General features: G+C 30.9%; 1 protein-coding gene across 2 annotated transcripts in view; it reads left to right on the forward strand.

Annotated features, from left to right (window-relative positions):
* The window catches only part of LOC115878260 (cAMP-specific 3',5'-cyclic phosphodiesterase), a 743,109-nt gene that overhangs the window by 69,727 nt on the left and 653,913 nt on the right, over positions 1–19,469 (forward strand). The window lies entirely within an intron of this gene.

The following is a 19,469-nucleotide window of genomic DNA, read 5'->3' on the forward strand; positions in this document are numbered from 1 at the left end:
ATTAGAACAAGAAGAACAAAGCCGTCTGACACGAGCGTAGAAAAAAATAACCAAATACCACAGTTTAGAAAATAAAAATATAACTTTATTTTCCTCGGTATTCACAAAGTGGCCTTATTCTGTGAACAAATGGCCTATCAAAGTAGGCTGAGAGGGCCACTAATAGATTTTGTCATAAAAATAGGTGTTTTACATCTATAATAAATTGGATACTAGTAGTAGTTTACGAAATTGTTATGATTTAGATGATTTTAATGGGATCAAGAACTAAAAATTTCTTATTCTGTTTCTGCGTTCCTGAAATTATACGATATGTGCATGAAATTTTGTTTTTTTTATTCAGCAGTATTTATAAGTGTGCATCATAAACGTCTGTAGTTACTTACTAACATGTTACAGAAATTGTTGTTGCAAAATATGAGCACCAAGACCAATATTTTCTTGGTATTGGTCTTGCAGCAACGTCTTGTATAAAAAATAACTATTATCTCAATGGTTAAAAAAATAATCCTAGTTGTTGTCAGCAGAAATTCTGACCCAAAGTCGTCAACAGCTCTCTTAGTTCTTTTGAAGAGGAATGCGTCAATATCAACGATTTATTAGCATTGTGGGTAATCGTTATGCCACTTTATGTTTTATCATTGTCCAACACATCCCTCTGAATGGTTAAAATAACGATCCTAGTTGTTGTCAGCAGAAATTCTGACGCCAAAATCTTCAACATCTCTCCTAGCTCTTTTAAAGAGGAATGCGTCAATATTATCGATTTATTAGGATTGTGGGTAAACGTTAACTTTATGTTTTATCATTGTTCAACACATAACTCATATATGTGTATAATTTTCTAAGCATTGCTTATTATCTCATTACTAGCTATTATTAATCCTGCTCATTTATATTAGTTATTAAGTGAATTAGAAGTGTTAAATCTGGCTGACAAACTTACAATAAAGGTCTCTACATTTTCCATATTCATCCAATATCAGAATAACCAACTTATAATTGCGTCAGAATCCACAGCGAGCGCATACTGGCAACAAGTCGAACAACGTGATGGCGTTATCATCTCTAAAAGTTTGACCCTTTGTAGTTAGCTAATTGTGACCGAATTCGACATTAACCCCGACCCTTTACTAGACCAAAGCGCCCTTAAAACTTCCCTAATTTAGGAAAATTAAATTATTAATCTGTAGTAAAATGAAGCCTATTTAATGACGTATTTATCTAGGTTGGTTTGTATAAAAAGTGTAATTTTAGAAACTAAAAAATTGTGTTGTATTCCCGGAACAATCTAAAATTGTGCCACCTATCCACTATGATTGTTTTTGTAGATAACTACTACAAACAATGTTTTATTTTATTTACTACTATATACCGGGTGCGTCTCAAAAGTGGCTCACCCCTATAACTTTTTTCTTTTTTCAGATAAAAAAACGAGATTTGGTATGTTAGTATATGACATAAATTAGGATTGATTGACGTATTCAATTGTTTTGGTCACTTCCTGTTTCATCGGAAATGACTGCAACTTTTGATTTTTAAATGGCACCCTTGGTATGTTTTTGTTTTATTCTGAATAGAATGACATATCATATGTCAACTTTTCACATTATCTTTTAAAAAAAATCGTATTTTAATTTTCAATCTAGAGTGGCTGTGTTAAAAACACTAATTTTTAATCCAGGAGCTTTGGAAAAATAGATTTGATCATCTAATTCAAAAATTATAGTAATTTCCGGTGAAACAGGTAGTAACCAAAAACAATTGAATACGTCCAATTAATCCTAATTTATATCATCTACTAACATACCAAATCTCGTTTTTTTATCTGAAAAAGTAAAAAATTTATGGGGGTGAACCACTTTTGAGATGCACACGGTATACAGGGTGTCAAAATACTGAATCTACAGATAATTGATTCTACAGATAAAAATAAAACAAAAAATTTCCAATTAACATATGCCTAACAATTATTTTTCCCGAAAAAATTACAGCCCTCGAAATGTTTGATTGAATTTTTTTATGTAAAAAATCGGTAAAAAAACTTTTAAGTTAAACGGTTTTATCTTATGTGCACTGAAAACTAGAAAATAATAACAACAATTAGGTATTTTCAACTTCTAGTTCAGAAATATGTTAGTACTAGGCAGAATAGCTTTTAGGCATATTAGACTAAAATAAAAACGTGGGGCCCATTAACTATTGCTGTAATACTTTCTTCTATACTAAGTGTGGATTGCATCGACTTACTATAATCGCAACTGGAGATTTTGACAATCAATAACCAGCCATGGCGGCTTCACCAGCGAACGCCGAGCTCATGATCTACCAAAGTATAAAGATATGCTTTGCCATAGGTAGGATTTCAGAGGGGCCCCACGTTTTTATTTTAGTCTAATATGCCTAAAAGCTATTCTGCCTAGTACTAAAATATTTCTGAACTAGAAGTTTAAAATACCTAATTGTTATTATTATTTTCTAGTTTTCAGTGCACATAAGATAAAACCGTTTAACTTAAATGTTTTTTTACCGATTTTTTATTTTCTAGTTTTTAGTATTTAACGGAAATGCCTACCGAATATTCCTCATTCTATTTAATTAATTTAGTGCATCATTATTACATGGTTTTTTACCTGATAGTTTATTACAATCTGACGCTCAGGTGTTTCTGACGCTAACAACTCTCTCTGTCTGTCGCGTTCTGATGCTAGCCTAGACTCATGACGCTCAGGTGTTTCTGGCGCTAACAACTCTCCTTGTCTCTCTCGTTATGATGCCAGCCTAGACTCATGACGCTCAGGTGTTTCTGCCGCTAACAACTCTCTCTGTCTGTCACGTTGTGATGCTAGCCTGGACTCATGACGCTCAGGTGTTTGTGACTCTACCAGCTGCCTTTGTCTCTCACGTTGTGCTATTAACCTGGCATCATGTTGCTCAGGTGTTTCTGTTGCTAACCGTTCTCTTCGCTTCTGTAGTCGACTATAGATTTCATTTTCACTTTCTTTTGCACGTTTCGTTCTATACTTTTCTTTCGCCTTTTCGAGCCTTCTTTTTCGTTGTGTAGCAGTTTCGTTTTTATTTTTGTTTGTTTTTTTATTTATTGTTTCCATGTTGTTCCCACGAGTAATGGACATTTTAACGGTCGACCCCCCAGAGGGTTCAGTAGAGGGCAAGGCTATAATATACAGCAGGAGGCGCCCAATCTTGAGGGAAAACGCTTGCGACATTACATTTTTAGCCACCCTAATGCTGTACAGTCCTCAGCACGTTTTAACCTATTACCTTAACTTGGGTGGTAAAGCTACCGCTAACTACGTAGGTACATCTAATCACCTATTTTTTTATCTGTCCTTCTAACGTCACACAATCTTGGACACAACTGTTCTGGACACGACTACTCATGCCCTCACCTAATACGCCATTTTGTAACGACGTCCATCTTGGATTTTAAATTTTGTCATAATCACAGTATTCTACTAGTGTAGCCCTTTCATTTGATACCCATATTGAGGGGGCTGTGAAAAAATATGAAATCCGCCATTTTGTACCGCCATCTTAGATTTACAATGTTATTGATATTACTATATTGTATTGTCATCGGAACTAAAGGTGTGTACCAAATTTCAGATCAATCTGACAACAGGAAGGTACTTAAATTTCAATTTCTAATTTTGACCCAAATAAACAAACAAATAAATACCATACGGGTCGAGCTAAATAAAACCGTTTAAAAAGGTGCTCTTCGTTTAGATCGAAACAGCGAACGGTTTTCAAGATATTTGCGTTTAAAAGTTCCGATGAATCAGTGATGCAGAAGTGAATTAGAAAATATATTTCTTTTTTCTCTTTAGAAAATATTTTTGGAAAAAAAGTTTTTTTTACCGACATCTACCAGATCTACCGAGATCTACCAGCCCTGAAAATATTTGCATTTATTTAAGACTCACCCTGTATATCTAAACATTTAATATGGTTAAGTATGTCTTTGGATACATATTAAAAATGTACCCAAAGACATCAAAATGTTTTCATATGTCTGCAGTTCACTTTAATTCAAAACCTAGAAGTTATGTGCTGTAGGTGTGAGAAGCTAACCGTATCCTTACTAGATCTTTGCTTTATTATGCTTTATTATTGAAACGTGCGTTGGTTTCAGTTATTGTTGTATTATTTAGTTTCCTTGTAGTTTATGATTCTACAGAACAGAACAAACTTTATATATAACTATATTTATATTTGTTATATCTCTTACTTAAATCAAATATTATTTTGTTTATTAGTTCATCTATGTTATATTGTAAAAACTATCAGTCTAATAGTAAAAGTAAAAAAAAACTAACAATAATAGTTTTATTTGTCAACTGTGGCGCAACTAGATACTCACTTTTAGGGGGGCTCTAGTCTTTTGGAGGTTCAACTCACTTATAAGATAACATTAATTTGAGGGTAAAACCAATTTTAAACGACCCGCGCCGATCATCTGGGGAGGGGGCAATTTAGTGGTTGTGGTGGGAGGCTAAAAATACACTAGCCCCTCCTAGTTGCACCTTGCCAAACCAGAGCCATAAGTGATGTAAAAAATACTAGCATTTATTGTACCTACTACTATGCTACTGCCATGGGTACAACAACTGCCAGTTTATTATGTAATAAAATTTAAATATAGAGGTTCTGTTCCAATTATTAATTTTTATTTGCTTTTTTTTCAGGTAAGTTTCAACCTAATAATTGTGGATTTTAAGAACTGGAATTCATATGTAAGTAGTGTTAGTAATTAAGTTCAGACAAGACAGTAAATGGATATTAATTTAAAAGATTTAAAAATATTGTTTTTGAAACCAATACATATTTGTTTTAATTTTGATAATAAAAATAAATAATTAGATAATTTAAAAAGCAATAATAAAAATATCATTACAATTTTTTGTATATGTAATTAGGAGTATTAAAATGACACGTTCTAATAACAGTCAATAAAAACAGTAGGTACATCATCATTTAGTGGAATTTGGAAAAAAATAAATGAAAAATACGCAGGCATCTACTGATAGTTGTCATTTTAAAAACTAGTAGATTACTTGTATTAAATGTATCTATTTATGCTCCATGTGAATATTGAACAACATTTGAAACTTTTATTTAGTGTTAAAAAAGTTGTATCAAGTAATGAGACGTAATGTGTAGAAAATCTATATACAGGGTGGTCCGAACTGTATTTCGGAAACTTTAGCAGCATATTCTGCAGGTAAAAATAAGTAAGTAAAAAAGTTTGTATATATGTATGCCCTAAAATGATTAATTTCGGAGATACAGGGTGTAATAAGTTTAGTAGTAAGTTTCAATTTTATTTCGATTTTTCCCAAATAATTTCTGAAGTAACGTCAATATTTAGATAAGAATTGGTGCTTGGGAGTTTTTTGAAATGAGTTTGTTATCAATATGACTCCTACTTGTAGAGGGCGCCACCTACATATTTTTTAACTGGTTTGAAGAGTAATAACTTTTCGTCCATACCTGTATTAAACTAGTGAGTTAAAAAATGTACATTTACGACGTTTTCTACGGAAAAAAGGTCTCTTGGTAAAAATCTCTACGTGTAGTGGTTCTGGGTGTATTTGGAACCGAAATTACCAATACCCGTCATCATTGACAGAAACTAAACATGTTGGCTAAATAGTTATTAGACTGAAACCATAAATTTGAAATGTTTTTGTGCCAAAAGTTCAACAGAAACTGTTTTATCATCATTTATTCGAAAACAAAATTATGGTTAGTTTAAAAAAATAAGAAGTTCCCAAATTTCCCATTTCAGTCAAATAACTATCTGCTCAACATGTTTATTTTTAGTCAATAATGACATTTATTGAGTATTTCTATTCTAAATATCTTGAGAACGGTTGCTCGTAGCGATTTTTACCAGAAGACATTTTTTGCGAAGGAAATCACGGAAATGTATATTTTTTCACTCAGTATAGTTTTATGCAGGTATGGACAAAAAATTATTACTCTTCAAAACAGTTAAAACACATGTAGGTGGCGCCCTCTACAAGTAGGAGTCATATTGATAACAAAATCAAATTTCTCATGTCAAAAAACTCTTAGACACCAATTTTCATCCAAATATTGACGTTAGTTCAGAAATTATTTGGCAAAAATTGAAATAAAAATGAAACTTCTACACCCTCTATCTCTGAACCTAAGCATTTTAAGTCATACATTTATATGAACTTTTTTACTTATTTTTATCAGTAAAATATGCTGCCGAAGTTTCCGGAATACAGTTCGGACCACCCTGTATAATAATAATATTGTATTCTTCAGCCTTGGGCTGTTATGGATAAATATTTTCGTTGCGTTATTAAATGGAACCTAAGAACAACAAGTAAATGAATGTATTATAAATGTTAATATTTTGTTAATTTCCTGCTCTTTATTGTAATTTTATGAGAAGGTACCTACTTTTAATCAGGACTTTCTCACTGTTTTTCAAGTATGTTAGACTTTTTTGGATGTCGCTTCTGCTATAATCGCAATTAGCGTTAGTGGTTAGTGAAACAACACTCAAAACAGTAGCGTAGAGAGAAAATATGAGTTTTTTGAAAAAGAGTATAATATTGAGAAAAATCTAAATTAGAAATGCTGTGATCATCGCGTTGAAAATATCACATTTCCAAATTGCGCAATGTGGAATAGGTAGGTGTCTCTAATCAATTGGCCTTACCCTAATCAAAGCAACTGATTAGAGGAAGTGAGTACGTAATGACAAAGCCGATATTCTTGTTAATTAACAAGCAGTTGACGTCATAACTACTCATGTGTGTCTTATAATTTCTCAGATTAGGATATTAAGTGATGTTACATATCATCGGCTTTATGACGAAAAGGCGTATCTCGATTTTGGCTACTTACTATAGGAGAGCAATTTAAAGAAATTAACTTAAAATTAATTTTTTAATAGTGTTTTTGTATTAACACTTAAACGGAGACATTGAGTAAACGTTCTGAAGATAAATTGAGCGTAAATTCTAATAAATAATTTATTTTTAGTTGTTTAATAGAGATAGACCTTTTTGTTATAATAATAATAAATTTATTTCCGAACGTATAGTATACATACGCCCATGTAAAATAAATTTAAAAATGATGGTAAAGTGTTCTTAATAAGGAAAAAAATATAATACAATATTCACATTATGGAATTACATACAAGAAAATACAATACATACATACAAGAAAACATCTGAAAATCACCAAAAAATCAGAAACAAATATTTTTAAATACTTTTATTCGCGTTGGATTAGATCAAATGGAATCAAAGACAATTTTCATTCCAGAAGCAAAGACAATAATCAATTAAAATATAATACTTTTATCTAGCTTATTTTAATAATATTGTTTTTTATACAAAAATACATTTTTTTAACTAATATATTTTTAGTAATTATTTAGATAATTGAGGGCATTTATACAGGGCATTTAAACTCACGGTCCATTTAAAAAAAACCAAATTAAACAAAAACAAAACATGTTTCTTCATTCGTGCCTTTATGATACAAATAATTGTGGAGTAACACTCTCTGTGTTCCCTGTTCAATGATAACAAATTCGATTTCCATTCTACCTGTTTATGCTGGATGACGATAGATACAATAAATAAAATTTTCCAAACATTGGCAGGGATGACAATGCCAATAGCCTGACAATGATAATGAGATGAAAATTATTGTATTTTTCGGGCAAGTTTTTGGTTCGCTAAAATGTTCTTAGGGAAATTATGATTTCGGAAAATTTTCCATTAGGGCAATTTTCGTCTCGTTGTTTTGCTTTCGATCAATTTTCCTTCGGGCATTTCTCGGACAATCTCTTGCATACCCGATACAGCTATGTGCAGAGTCTAGCTCATTCTAACAATGGTTTTTGGCAAAAAAAACAGATTCAAAATCACACTGTAAAAGAGAACTGCTGCCGTGATAGAAGTTTTATTTTGTCCCAAACAACCATCAGAAAATAATTAGGTAGAATGGTGTGATTTTCTCAACAAAAGGACCTATTTCAAATTCCATCTTTCTTTTGAATTATAACAATAATTGCTATAACAATTGATATAACAAAGAGCCTTATCTCAACATACGTCTGTTAGTCATAACGAAGAATTGTAGTATTTGAAATGGGGCAAATTTTTAAACGAATATAAAATGAAAAAGGTACAATATTGAGATGCGCAAATTCGCTATGTTATGATATGACCCATTGGGCATGTCATGACGTTGATATCTCAAAATCGCCAAAAATCGAGATACGCCTTTTCGTCAAAAAGCCGACGATATAAAAACTGCTACTTTTTTATTACAGGATAAGAGAAATTTGTGTACCATTTTACTAATTATTAAAAATCAGTATTGCTAAAACTTACTTCAAATAACAATAATTTGAAAAAAATAATAATTTTTAGTAACCACAGTTATCCTTTAAGAATAATGTGTAATCTGTAATATAATACGTGTAAACAATTCGTGTAATAATAAAATTAGCTTATTTTATTTATTGTTATGGTGTTTTCTTTGTCCCCGAATTTAATAATTTTAGCATTTACTTATTTATCACGCAATATTTAACTTGCCAACCAATATCTTACGCAAAGATTGTCTTAACAACTTAAATCCATGAATATATTTAACATGGCCAATATACCACCCTTATCTATACTATGTATTGTGTAGTGTGTTTGGAACTTATCCCAAATTCTGAGTCAACAGCCTACGCGCCTAATCTATATTAATAAATTCCTTTAGTCTATTGTTATGGTATGTATAATACTCTAAAATAATTATACACATCAACTCCTTGTTCATAGTTTAATTATAGAGATTAAAAATGTATAATATTTTATGTTAGAAATTCAATTTATTATAAACATATTAAATTTATTTTATGTTGACTATGTTTGTCTTTTACTCTATCAATCGAGCAAAATAAAACATTAAACCACCACAATACACCAAAACACGTATACTTTTGCACTGGACGCGTGTTTCGCTAACCATGTTAGCATTATCAGCATATGATTAAAACTAAACTAGTATCTACTAAAAAATGTCTATACCTCTGTGGCGTATTCATCTCTTCAAAAAAGTTCTATGAGTATTTCGCCACTGTAAGAAAGTCTACAAATAATATCTACTAATTGATATAGTATGAAGAAGTTTAGTTTTAATCATCTGCTGATGATGCTAACATGGTTAGCGAAACGCGCGTCTAGTGAAAAAGTAAAAGTTTTTTGGTGTATTGTGATGATTTAGTGTTTTATTTTGCTGTTTTAACACCAAGGGTTCCAACCCCCAACTGTAATCTAAGCCTTTTAACTGACGAAGTATATATGTGTCTCAGTTATACAGGGTGAGTTTCCTACGATGTTCTCTATGGGTATCTCGGAAACTACTGGAGATAGAGAGTCGATTAAATGAGGAAAGAATTGCAGTTTTGTGGAGCCATAAATATGCGCCTTTAAGATTTTTGAAAAAGTTCATGGCTTACTAGATATTTCGAAAAAAACAAATTTCGGCTATTTTAAAAATTGTCCCTAATTCCATTATAAGCAATTTTAGACAACAAATTTTCAGATAAAAGTTGTAGATAATCACATCCTTAATGAGACTGTGTCCTCCGTTTTCTTCTAAAGCCTGTCATTTTTGACATATGACAAAAAACATATGTTTTTTTTTAAATGGCTTTTTAGTGATATAAGCTATAACATGTTTTCTTCGAAAAATTACTGAGTTATAGCCAATTCTTATCATTTTTAAACAATTTCACTTAGTTAGCCATGGAAACAAGTTCAATCGCTTTTCTTCATTTGAAAAATTCATATTGACAATTTTTGTTTATTTTAATTTACGTTTGGATATGTTTGGAATAAAGTTTGGATATGACAGCTTCACATTTATGAGAGCAAAAACGATTAAACTTGTTTCCATGGCTAACTAAGTGAAATTGTTTTAAAATGATAAGAATTGGCTATAACTCAGTAATTTTTCGAAGAAAACATATTATAGCTTATATCGCTGAAAAGCTTAAAAATTGCGCTTTTTATGAAGTCACGGCCAACTATGGTTTCCATTTAAAAAAACATATGTTTGTGTCATATGTCAAAAATGACAGGCTTTAGAAAAAAACGGAGGACACAGTCTCATTAAGGATGTGATTATCTACAACTTCTATCTGAAAACTTTTTGTCTAAAATTGCTTATAATGGAATTAGGGACAATTTTTAAAATAGCCGAAATTTGTTTTTTTCGAAATATCTAGTAAGCCATGAACTTTTTCAAATATCTGAAAGGCGCATATTTATGACCCCACAAAACTGCAATTCTTTCCCCATTTAACCGACTCTCTATCTCCAGTAGTTTCCGAGATACCCATAGAGAACACAACGTAGGAAACTCACCCTGTATATATTTTATTTATTTGGCTACGCTTAAAAGCATTATATTTGTCATATATTGCCTAGATTGGTTAACTAGTAGTGTTTATTGCTCTAAAAAATCTGCAGTATGACGAAAAATCTAGAACGCAACACGGCCGATAACAAATAACGGCCTTGGCTGCTTATGATCCTCGGCTATCGCCTCGGATCACAAACTTCAGCCCGGCCGTTATTTGTTGTTTATCGGCCTTATTACGTTAATAACTATTTAATAAATCTACGCACAATGACAGAATAATAAATTACACATCCTATAAAATATTTTCCTGCAATTTGCACCCTGTAAATTTTTGGCTGCATCTTCGTAAATCAAAAATTGTCGAAATGTCATTAGCTAGCGGAAATTTATTCAAGTGCAGGAACGACTGATATGCATTTGATGTATAGCCGCTACAAATTGCAATCAAGCCAGAGCTAGGCGTCTTTTTCGATCAATTTTCAAATTAATATCAGATAGAAAGATGAACTGTATACTAAAAGCAGCATTAAATTGGTTGGATAATCTTTAAGTCAATATGATGTTTGCTTATTAATTTTTATTAATTAAATTATTAAATTTTAGTTAAAATTCAGTTAAACATTCGTATGGGATTTTATATGTTTCTAATATGTATATTTATAATATCTCCTTCAGTTGATTTAAATTTTACCGACTCTCGGAAAAAAGCTGAGAAAGATGAATTTTGAAAATAATTAGGAAAATATTTTCCTAGAAAATTTTCTGCATAATCGCTAAATTTTAATTTAGCCCACAATGCTCTCCGTACTTTTCTAGAATTTATGAAATCTTGCTTTCAGCATTCTACCTTTACTGCTGCAGGTATAAATAAACAACACCAGAATCTAAATTTATAATTATACAACAGATCTATTTCGCTGAAATTATCCTTCCGGATTTACTCACTTTGTGTTTTCATTGTACTCTCTCTGGAACGTAGGTATTTAATTTCCAGCAACAGCTAGCTAACAAGCTAAATAAAAAGCTTTTTTTGGCTAGTTATATTTTCTTATAATTATTATAAATATATCATCCTATTTTCGGTCTAGTGCGTTTTAGTAACAGAATAACAATAATAGTTGGAATGCTGCAACTAATTTTATTTTTGGTGGAGATATTTTTAAATATATTATGATAGAATTGCGTAGTGTTTTTGTTAGGAATGTTTCCCATTCTTCTTGATGTTTATATATTTCATAAAAAAATATGTCAAAGAATTATATATTATGAATTATAATCGACACAAGCACAATCAGCATTTTATAAAATTGTAATTATAACAATTTAAATATCAATCAATTAAAAAATAATAAAATTGTTTTGTTGTAAAATGACACTGCGCTAGAATTCAAACGAAATCCAACTTGCATTAGCGTGCATTGTTTAGTTTTTTTAGTTTAGGTTTTTTTAAGATCTGAAACATATAGTATAGGTATTAAAACTTTATAATATGCTGCCAATCACACATACCTACTCTTTTTACGGTTCTCAGTTATCTAATTCTTTATCCAATTCTTAAAAGATCTTAACTATTTTTAATCGTGATTTTACTTTACTTGATAGGAAAATACGCACCGGAGAAATATGGCAACGCCGCAACAGCACACCGTCGCATTCCTCTCACTCCGACTTAATAAGATCCCTATGCGATTTACTTCCACACATGTAAATACACATACACATGTAATACATACATTTTTAAGGTGGTAGTATATCACCCCTATAACTTTTTTATTTTTTCACATAAAGAAACGAAATTTGGTACGTTAGTATATGACATAAATTGGAATTGATTGACGTATTCAATTGATTTATATTCAATCGTGTTTCACCGTAAATAACTACAACTTTTGATTTTGCGGTTCATAACAATTTGACTCGAAATACAAAATGTGCGCTCCTAAATTATTCGCCAAGAAATGCTTTTTCTAAAATTATATATATTATACTATATGTAATATGATATATATCTATATATCATATTATACTAATGAGCCACCCTCGTTCCGTTTGAAAATATTGAGATATGATTAAAAATACGATTTGGGGATCTTTTAATGAGTCAGGACAACACACGAAAAATAATAGGCAATTAAATCTTTATTTCCAACGATCCTTGATTAAAAATTCGTGTTTTTAACACAGCCATGGCACTCCGAGGGTACCATTTAAAAATCAAAAGTTGTAGTCATTTCCGGTGAAACAGGAAGTGATCGAAACGAAATGAATTCGTCAATCAATCCTAATCTATGTCATATTATGCTAACATACTAAATCTTGTTTTTTTTATCAGAAACAATAAGAAAGTTATAGAGCGAACCACTTTTGAGAAACACCCAGTATATTATGATCTTGGTCCTAAAAAAATAATACCTTCTCTATAAATAAATAAAATCAGAGAAAAATTCAATCGCAGTTTATTATAAAATGCTTCAATGGACCACAAAATTACATTTGCAACAAAATCGCAAATCACAACTCCTAAAAATTCAATCAGATAGGTCATATTGCCATCTTAGGTTCGCAGACGATATTGTCTTGCTGAGCACCGACATTCAAAAACTGAAAACCATGCTAAAGGAGCTAAATGACCAATCCCAGAAAATTGGCCTTAAAATAAACTTGAAGAAGACCAAGATAATGAGCAACAATATCCATAACATTACCGTAGACAACGTTGTTATTGAAAACGTAGTCCATTATATATATTTAGGTCATAAAATCAAGCTGGGTAAAGAGAACCAAAATACGGAGATCAAACGCAGGATAAATTTCGCATGGATCCAATTGGAAATATGAGCGATATTTTCAAGGATAAAAAGGTGCCCATCAACCTAAAGAAAAAGGCTTACGACAGCTGCATTTACCTGTGCTAACGTATGGCTTAGAGACTACGGCAATTACCCTAAAAACAGCAGAACAACTATGGGTAGCACAAAGAGTCATGGAAAGAATCATGTTGGGAGTCACCATTAGGGAAGAAATACGGACCACCCGCATACGTCAAAAAAGAAAACTAATAGATGTTGTTATAAGAGTGGCAAGTCTGAAGTGGCAATAGATAGGACATATGGCAAGACAGGAAAGTCATTCTATGGAGACCTAGGGGAACAACAAGGAGGTGGGCCGACCAAAAAATGAGTCGTGTGGGCCGACCATGAGATGGGTCGATGACGTCAGCACGGTGGCAGGAAGACAATGGATAAGATTGAACCTAGAAGAGGCCTATATCCAACACTGGATGGAACCAGGCTGAGAAAAAAGAGAAGAAGAAGAGAAGAAGAAGAAAAGAAGAAGAAGAAGAAGGTTATCACGGTCCTAGTTTATAAAATCACAATCGCAGAATCGCAGTTTGCGATTTGTTGCTCACCTCTAGTTTTGACTAATTCGGTATAACGTAAGGTAAAACCTTACGTATAGACAGGACATTATAATACAGTTTACTTGTAGAAAATAAAAATTGAAAAGGCCTTTATAATCTGTGTAATTTCCATAATCTTGTGGACATTTTTTTCTTATCCAGGAAATCCGCTGTAAAAAATGACCTATTTTCGAACCCAAACTTCGATTTGAAGTAATCTTGTCTTAATCAAGGCCTTAAATTACTTTCATAATTAATAAAAACGATCTAGTAAAAAGTGAGGTCCCTTTGATTGCCCCTTCATTTAAATTATTAATTAACTAGAGCTCCCCAGCTCTTAATTAAATTATTAATAAGGTTACCGTTGGGGATTGGAGCCGTATCCCACAGGATGTTTACTCTGCCAATGTTTATTTTCACAATTTTTTTGGCGACAAACCGCGTCAAAGTTTCGCAGAATAAACAAAAATTAATATAAACAAAGTTTTTTGAAAATAGAATTTAGTTATTCTTGTTTAATAACTGACTGACCTGGATGATTTCATACTACCTAACAATGAAGTGAAGTGAGCTGTTTTGTCAGTCTTTTGGTACGGATGATTTATTGGCCGAGTGAAAAAAAAATTGTGTTGGTTGTAGCTGGGCTGATCCCGCTGCATTTAGTAGCTGAGAAAAAGCGAGATTTTTATTTGTTAAACCGATGAGGTGAAAAAATGACAACGAAGAAATACCTATCAAAAATGGCAAGAGGAGTGGGATATATCTGAAAAAAGAAGGTGGACTAGCAGCTAATCCACAACGTGGAAGACTGGATCAGTAGGAAACGACAACTGCATTTACTGCGACGGAATCGATGATGCCGAGCATACGTTGTTCTGCTGTCAAAGATAGAAAAACGAAAGGTCTGCCTTATTGACGGATACAGAAGTATTAACTTCTGACACCTTCATCATGACAATGACCAAAAACCGGTGAAATATGGAGAAAGGAGGTGGACTTCTTTAGTGGGTAACAATTCGACTCCCACACTGTTTGGAGTCTATGATCGTCTCTTTCGAGTTGGTGATGGGAACGAGCACCACTCGCCTATAAAAGGTTTTTTACCACCCCCTCACCAAAAAAAAGATTTAAGCATATATTAACATATCAAATGTCGTTGTTTCTATTAAATAAATAAAAGAGTTGGGGTGAGAGATAATATTATGGTTAAAGATAAAAATAGGCCGTAGTATAGATTAAATATATTGGCCGTGGCTCTCGTAATGGAGACTCACCTCTCATTTTATTGATTTACAATATTTGATTGTCACTAACTAATATTACGAACAGAATCCGTGACTGGATTTGACCGTCTGCAACCGATTTAGTTACGGCAACAAATTTGGTCTCGCTCGAACGCCTGACAAGTTGTTCTAAACTTGCATTTATTCTGCTTGAAATGTTTTAATGCACTTACGTTGAGCGATTTCAACAAACCGTTACGAACTAATGCTACTGTAAATCGATTACTTAGTGTCAAACACACAAGATTTCAATCTAGGGTTGGCTATTTTCATTTTATAAATTCAATATACCTATCACCATCACCATGCAGACTAAATTAAAATAAAAATAATATAGTATATACCTACAAATAATTTGTATGCTATATTTCAGCATTATTTACCCCCTTTCTATGATTATATATTTCTTTTAAAAATTATTATAAATTATTTAAGTAAGTGGTTTCACACAGTTAAACAAAATGTATTGACAAACAATAAAAAGAGTTTTGTAATATAAAAAAGTTAGGACATTCTGTTACATAAATTTGATACTATTTTTAAAGTAACTTACACGAAACTACCCAAAGTCTAACTTTAACTAAACCCAAACAAGCCTCTAACTGTTGTTATAGTTTAAGATATTTATTTTTAGCACTACAGAATCAAATGAAGGAGTACATCTAACTCTTTCTTATGATGCTATAAAATAAATTGTACCTGTTAAATACTGTTATTATTTCATAATGATAAATCTAGTCATTTAACATTTTAATTAATGTCGTAATTCTTTAGAAATGAAAATATTGCAATGCATTACGGTAGGATTAATTTAATAAATGAAACAGATTGCAATTTTGAGAAAAGGAAATAAATACAAATGACAAAACGTACTTTTTATAATTTCATTCAAAATGGTAAATATTTCAAAAGACTTAACGGAATAAAATATTTATTTTATGAAGAGAAATACTAGATATTGCAAATACATATTACAAAAAAAAATTAAACAAAGCTAAATAAACTAATAATAAAATAAATAACTAATTTACTCATAAAGAAATCCCGAGAATTTAGCTCGCCTATGTTCTTGTCTACAAGAAGGCTTTCGATTGTGTGAGGTGGAAAAGCCTATGGAGGGTTCTGAGCGAAATGGGAGTTCCGAATCAATCTAGTGGTTCTTATTAACAATTTATATGACAATAATACTGCAATTGTTAACGTAGATAACAAAACGTCGGAACCTTTCAAACCTAGAAAAGGGGTACGCCATGGCTGTATACTGTCACCCAGATTGTTTAATGCCTATGGTGAATACATCATGAGACGGTGAAGAAGAATGGGGGGTGCCATTTGAAAATCAAAAGTTGTAGTCATTTCCGGTGAAACAGAAAGTGACCAAAAATAAGTGAATACGTCAACAATACTAATTTATGTCATATACTAACATATCAAATCTTGATTTTGATATGAAAAAATAAAAAAGTCAGAGGGGTGAGCCTTGTGAAAATGTCTATGTTAAAAACATTTTTTAAAAATATGTATTTATATTCGAAATGTAATATTTATCTACCTATTATCTATATAAATTTTCAAATTTCAGTTGACATTGTTGTTTGGATTTATTCAAATTTTTATTGAAACAATTTGTGAACGAATCAAAATATTATTAATGTTAAACAAAATGTTATTTTATTATAAAAGTTTATTTCCTTTCTTTTTGAGTTTATTTGAAAACTTTTTCTAGATGGCTTACTTTAAGCATAAGCTTTTATATTGCTTTTCTTGATTTTATGAATTATTTATTGATTGTTTGGGAAAGTTAAGTGTATCGTTCAAAAACTCTGTGTTAGTAACTTGGAAATATACCTATCCTGTTCATCAATTATTGAAGCTTTATTTACGGATATTTTACCTACATATACAGGGTGAGTCAACGATAGAGTCAAGTCCATTATCTCATTTGTTTCAAGGTTTACAAAAAAATGTTTAATATAAAAGTTATAGGGATGGTTAAGATACATATTTTAAAATTATTATAGAGTATACAAGGTGCTTTAAAAAAGTGTGGCGGCTATAACATATGTTTTTTTAAATGCAACACCCTATTTTTCATTTTATTTTTAGATTCTGCGTAAAATTCCATAATTTTTTTGTATATAATATTATATACCTAAAATTATTAGTTTTTGTAATATTTTAATTTATTTAAACAAATGTTAAATTGCAGTGTGGTAAAAAATTGTCAGTGGTGCCATTGTTTCTGAAGTTGGAGTACCAAAATTTGGTAGGAGAGTTTTATAGAGATGAAAAAAAAAAGATATATGTAAAGATATTTTAGTTAAATGATACAGGGTGTTCAAAATATATTTATGAATTTCAACTACTTAAAATTAAAAAATCTCAAATTTTTTAAATGGGACCCCCCATATATTATCATTTTTTTCTGATAGATTTGACAAAACTCTTCAACTTTTATTAAGTATGTCATATCCCTATTTTTAATAGTTTGCAATTTATTCCCATTTTTTTCTATTTTTACCCATATTTTTAATACAATTATCCTATAAAATCATAGTTGCCATGACATAACAAAACTATTTATTACTTACCTTTAACAAGTAGCTTCATAATTAGTTACAATTGCTGGTATTAGTTAAAATTAATTAACTTTACTCAAATAAACTAAATCGCAGTAGTGAATTTCTTGGTGTATTTCTATATATTATGAAAGATGACACTTGGGATTTTTTGTCGGGGCGAATAGCCACAGATTAGGGTAATATTAGATTACCTAATTGCTAAAGACTACTGATATATGAATTTTCTTCGACATACAGTATAGTTTTTTTCTCTTAGTAATTCTGATTTATAATTCATTTGGTAAAGCCAATATTACTACTGCCACGAAACCGTCCCATTACACGATGCAGATAATATAGTTAGTAAGTTTTCTAGATAATATACATCTATCCTTATAGTAGTTAGCAAAGTACTATATAATAAATAGTACTGAACCAAAAAATGTGGTTTTCTAAGCTTGTCCGTGTATATCATTCACATTGACTAATTCATTTAAGAAAATCTGTTATCTCTACCATTTATACTTATTACAACAAATTAAACTAAAATTCAAATTTTGTTCTTAACTTGCTTAACAGACATGAAATTGTCATAATTATTACTTTTTGTCATGGCAACTATGATGTTATAGCGCAATTGTATTAAAAATATGGGTAAAAATAGAAAAAATAGGAATTAATCGCAAAGTAATAAAAATAGGTATATGACATTCTTAAAAAAAGTTCAAGAGTTTGGTAAAATCTATCAGAAAAAATGATAATATATAGGGTGTACCATTTAAAAAAATTGAAATTCCTTAATTTTAATTAGTTGAAATTCCTAAATATATTTTGAACACCCTGTAACATCTAACTAAAATATCTTTACATAGATCTTTTTCTATATCTCTATAAAATTCTCCTACCAAATTTTAGTTGTCCAACTTCAGAATCAATGCCATCATCAACAATTTTTTAACCCACTGCAGTCTAACATTTGTTTAAACAAATTTAAATATAACAAAAACTATTAATTTTAGGTATATAACATTATATATAAAATAGTAATGGAATTTTACGCAGAATCTAAAAATAAAATAAAAAATAGGGTGTTGCGTTTAAAAAAACATATGTTATATTCGCCACACTTTTTTGAAGCACCCTGTATACTGTATCATAATTTTAAAATGTGTATCTTAATCATCTCTATAACTTTTATATTTAATATTTTTTTGTAAACCTCGAAACAAATGAGATAATGGACTTTACTCTATCGTTGACTCACCCTGTACAGTTTTTTATTTTTAACATATCAAGCAATTTAACTATGTTAAATTAGAATAAAAGATATTAACTTGTATTTAGGCACCAAATTTCTAAAGCCTTTTTCTTGTATTTTGTGACAAAAGGTGTTATCGTTAATATACCTACATTCGCTAGTAAAATAAGAAAATTGTGATAAATTATTCGGTTTTCCGATAAAAAAAATAGTATATAAGTTCTTTGTAGCGCGAAAAGCCGGCTTATCTTGCATTATTTTGTCATAGTAGTTGGCTAAATTACATGTAGTTTTATCTCTCGTAAACATAAATAGAGCTAGATAAAATTAGATAAAAATATCTTCGGAAAAAAACTATATTGCAAACATATACAGGGTGGCGCACCTCATTCGCCTCGGTTGATTATACGAAAACGGAAAGATGTAGAAACAAAATATTTTATGGGTATATGTGGAGAGGTAATGTACACAATTTAACATTATTTTGAAATATACAGGGTGTTTCAGAACTAAGATCCATACCA

Source organism: Sitophilus oryzae, unplaced genomic scaffold (assembly GCF_002938485.1).
Source record: "Sitophilus oryzae breed Bouriz unplaced genomic scaffold, Soryzae_2.0 scaffold_1507_pilon_pilon, whole genome shotgun sequence".
NCBI lineage: Eukaryota > Metazoa > Arthropoda > Insecta > Coleoptera > Curculionidae > Sitophilus > Sitophilus oryzae.